Source organism: Myotis myotis, unplaced genomic scaffold (genome assembly GCF_014108235.1).
Source record: "Myotis myotis isolate mMyoMyo1 unplaced genomic scaffold, mMyoMyo1.p scaffold_m19_p_6, whole genome shotgun sequence".
Taxonomy (NCBI): domain Eukaryota; kingdom Metazoa; phylum Chordata; class Mammalia; order Chiroptera; family Vespertilionidae; genus Myotis; species Myotis myotis.
In genome coordinates, this window is record NW_023416368.1 from 40,749,596 (window position 1) to 40,754,725 (window position 5,130).

Here is a 5,130-nt window from a genome sequence, read left to right on the forward strand (position 1 = left end):
AACCCTACAAAGGAGCCCTTGCCCTGAAAACAGGTTGCTTTTGCTACGTAAAATCATGAGGAGATAGAGGAGGGGCTGGGGTGTAATGCTTGTGACTTAAGTGATTACAGATGAGACTGAGTATAAATTGGTTTAAGGCAGTTCTTGGATGTGCGAATATCATTTCTGGTGTGACATTACTCCCCTGAGTAATGCTTGAGTGTGATCATATGAGATTTTCTTTTAAACAGGACATAAGCTCTGCCATGTCTTTGAAAACAAAGTACTTATAGTTCAGTAAGATAAAAGCCGATTAAAAATGCATAATGAAAGACAAACTAAGATTCAGTCACCTGGGGCTTGTGTGTGTGCGAGTGCGATGGAGAAATGTGAGTGAGGACAAGATTTTAGACAAGGGAAATCAGGATTTTAAAAAAATTACCAAATTCAAATCAATCTTAAAAATTTCCATATTTTTCTTAAACTAAAGGCTCTGATCCAATTTAATTATAAATAACCTCTAATAAGATCTTAGTCCAAAGCAGATAACAAGGAAGCATATTTTTCTTTCATCTTTCTTTGTTTTATCTATTGTCCTTTCTATTTTTCCCAAATATTACACCATCAAAATGGAATTAAATGAAATAAAGCCTAACCTGTAATTCAAAGTGGATGGTTCATTTTAAAGTATTGGCCTGCAAAAGAAGAAAGATGGAAGGAATAACATTTTTGTGTGATATATTCCTTGAAAATTTTTCTGACTATATAATCACTAACATTGGCAGTTAAAATAGACAATTATCTCTTTGGGTATATTCCCAGACTTCTAAAAGTTATGTTTTTTTGTTTCTTATTATATTGAGATTATTTATTTACTCAACATTTCGGAATATATATATACACATAAGCTATTCTACTGCTGTTTTGCTCATTTTGCCTACAACAAAGAATTAAAATAGAAAATACTACAGTTATTAAACCATATCCCTTATACATTTCACATAACTGTACATTAACAAAAGCAAAATGTAGTAATACTATATTATTAGGAGAGAGTGAACTTTTAATGTCAAAATAGTGTCATGTTCACTTAAAACCTCGTAGGAAGACAGAATTCAAAGACCACATTCACATGTGCAACACCATCAGATCTTAGGTTCTTGAAAATGGTAACCAAAGGAAACACAGTAAGACAAACTCACATATCATTTTACCCAAAAAGAGGAATTCATCTTCCTTTAATAGTCAGTCTATAGCTTCATGTCTGCTGGTGACCTGTTATATGCCTTTCTCTCAAGCTTTTTCTTTTATTTCCAAGAACCACGAAGCAATTTAGTACTGAATCCTTAGCCCTGGCCTTCTGCACTGGCCTCCTATTGGGTGTCTTCAGACATACCTACCTTCTTCTCTCCCCCTGAAATAGCTTTGTAACTAGGCCTGTATTTAAAAAAAATCTTTAGTATCATCTCACTTTATAAGAAATTGATCTTAGAAACACCCATGTCTCTCAACAAAATTTATTTAATAGAAAAATTAATTAGTTGTAAAATATTATTGTAATAATTTCCGTAATTCTTATGAACTGATGCATCCTAGAGTTATGTTTCAGGTAACTGCTACCAGGTATTCATGGGTATTTATTCCATTGGGCCAGGCATTTTAAAGTGCAAATAAAGATCTGTTCCCTGACTGTAAGGAGCTTGCAAGGTTTATTCTGTTAAAGTATATCTGTCTTAACCCTGAATCCAAATGTGAATAGGTAAATTCTCACTGGGATCGATGTGTGACTTGGCATCTGGGGTAGATGAAGGCATGGACAAATATTGGAAGGAGGTGTGTTTTAGCAACTAGGAACATGTGTAAGGGAAGGGAAAACCTATCTTTTTCTGCTACCCAATGCAGGTTCTTTGACTGGGAACCTGTAAATTAGGTTTTCAAACACCAGATTAACAAGAGAAAATGAAACATAAGTTCACTAACAGATATATTGCACAAACACATTGCAGCACGCAGCAATGAGTAACATAAAGGGTTGCTTAGAACTTGAGCTAATGTAGGCTAAACAAAGCAAAACAAAAGGGTCGTGGAGCTTCTTGGAGGAGGAGGGAAGTGATGGGAAGGTGACTGGGAAAGTCCAGTGAACAAGGGCTGTTTAGTATGGTTTGTTTTGCAGATGTAAGTTGGTGCCTTCTCTGTTAATAAGAGTTAAGAATATTCCTTTCTCATACATGAGAAGAAGGGAGACACTTTAACAGATGGAAATTTCCTTTGTAAGTGTGAATTTCCTTTACAGAAGGAAAACTTATGGCTGGTTTTTAGAGGTCTTCCTGCATCTGGTAGTTCCTAATTACTATTAGTTCAAAAACAATCCATATGCCAAAAGTGGCATAGCTTGAGGTGACATATTCTGGTACCCTTCTGTGAAGGAGGTGGAGTTGTTTACTAGTTTTTTATAAGCAGGCATAACTGTGGTCCAAACACAGGTCTTCAGAATTCAATTCATCTTTTTTAATTTTTAGAACAGATAAAGGACTTTCATGTATATGTTGTGTTCATTAAATTTATCCAAGTCACGTGAAAGTGAGTGGAGCAATTTTGATTCTACAAAGCTGATTTCATATGCCAAACTGCATCTCAATAAGGAGTGCTAAAATGACCACCGGTATAACATGAATGCACATGGCAAAGAAAAAGAAAACAGAAAATTTGTCAGTTTTTATTGCAATATTGAAAGTTTACGTAAAATATTCAGAGTAGTGTAGGTGCTTAATGAGTATTGGCAAAAACCATATAAATAAAAACAAAGGCAATAAATCATATTTAGATCATCATGTCTGTAAAGGGACTGGAACCAAGGCAGGTCTGCCACGGCACGGTCGGGAACGTGTGGGTTCTTGTCTTCATGCAGGAATGATTTCACGACATGAGTCCAGGTGATTTTGAGAGCACATTCATTAAAGCTGGGACAGTGAAACAAAGATAGAGCTTAAGATGGAAGAGGCCAGATCAGAAAAACAGGAGTGAGCCAATGTGGAGTGGCCTTGGCCCTTTAGAAAGAAAGTCATAGAGGCAGAAGCAGTGAGCCAGCTGGGCTGCGTGGACTCGGGAAATCAGTTACAGAAGCAAAAGAGGGCTCTTGGAGACAGGTTCAGGGGGTTAGCCTAGGACAAGTTACCACTGCCTGATGCTTCCCTGGTTGCAAGTCTTGAAGAAACCCTTTGAGCAAGAAAGAAAGCAAGGATATACACCTAAGGAAGAAGGATGAGGGTAGGGGGTTGGGGTGGGTGGGTGGGATGAAAGGCATGGACATGCTCAAGGGAGAACGCGCATTAGATCCTTTATCTTAAGTGTTTTTATCTGTTTTCTAAAGGTGGGAATTTTAGCTGGAATGTGTAAACCATTTGCTCCCACTGTCCTTGGTTAGGGAAGGGAAGGCCTTGTGCTTTATTATCTGGCGGTAAATTGCTCAGCCTTTAACTATCTGTCTCAGTTTCCCCATCCACTTGCCAAGGAATTTTCCTAGCTTCTTACTGTCCTGCCTCAATCACAAAAGAGAATAGCACTTCAGAGGTTGCTATAATTATTGCAGTTTTTAACTGTCTTCTTAACAGGAGTAATGAGATGGATGAATATTGCTACTGAGACCGGGTATGATTTTCGCCATATTAAATGCGTATTCTCTAGATGGTCATCAGGCCATATTAAGTCTGCTTTCTGGTGTTTCTGCTGTGGTGATTTTTCTCTCATTATTTTTCTGTTGCTAAGAATACACATTGTGTAACTAGGTCTCTTTGTGACCACTGGCTGTCAGTGCCAATTATAATTTAAATAGCCCAGGCAAAGAAAATTTAAATTTGAGCCAGCAAATAGCTGTCATCAACACATTACTGAAACAAAGTTATTTGGAGGACTCAATGAAGTCCTTTTACATTCAGATGCAGTAGGCTCAGAATGAAAGTAGGCTGAATTTAAAATAACATTTTATGTTAGTAATCTTGATAAACAGGTTTCTGAATAGGATAATTGGGTTTTCATCAATCAGAGTTATCCCTAATGTGGAATACATGCAGAGAGGAAAATAGAGATTTAAAATTGCAACATTCAAGGCATGGTCATTAATTATCTTAAGTTTTAGCAAACAAAACTCAGTCCCTTTATTTATTAAAACAAACAAATAAACAAACAGTGCTTTTCCCAATGAAAAGGATGCTTCGCATTTATCAGTAGAAATGCCTTTTGCATTGTTTGTCCGGTAGGGAGGATGAATATCCAGTAATCATCCCCAATTTCAACCTACTTCCCTCATTTTAAAGAACACTAGCTATGGATGAGGGGGAGCATCAATACTTAGAAGAGTACCCAAAGATACCACCCCAAACATGCCACTTGGGCATAAGAATTATTTTGAGTTAAAGGCCATTAAAAACCACAAATGCAGGAAAAACTCTACTTTCCCCCCTAACTGCCTAAAAATAAAGTATAAATTTTCCTCTTTTGTACCAGAAAGAGCTACTCCTGGAGATAACTAGGACCTGAGAGACGGACCTGCAGAACAGGAGCGCCCCGATTGGCCTTACGTTTCCTCCCCTCAGCCTTCCCAGAGCTTGGCCAGCCTTTGCTTTCTGTTACCGCTCTATTTTTTTAAATACTCTGCGCCCACCTCTCAGAAAGCAATGTCCATCTAAAATTAACTTCCTTCTTGTCGTATAATTCTATCTTTTCCCCATTCCTGAGGAGACCTTTCTTTGATTTTAACATCTTCAGTCACTTAACTAGAACTATTTTTAATATTAAAAAATGCATTTCAAAAGCATAAACCACTTGTCAAAAACTGCATATGGTAAAATCTGATAGGATAAAATTCAAATTTCATTGCCTGGCCATTGTGATATCTGTGACTTCTTAAAGATTGACCTATTCTGTGGCTTATGTTGAAATGGCAACAGGGCTAGGTGGGGAATATAGGTAACTGAGTAAAACTTGTCAAATGTAATAGAAGTAGTGGGAATGGTGGATAACTGCAGAGTGAACGCTTTTTCCAACAGGAAATGGATCTACTTGGTTCTAGCCGATATTTGCCCTGTGTGACTGAGGGCCAATGTTGTCAGATACTTTGAGAGCTAGGTAAAGTCTCCATTTTTTTTTTTTTTA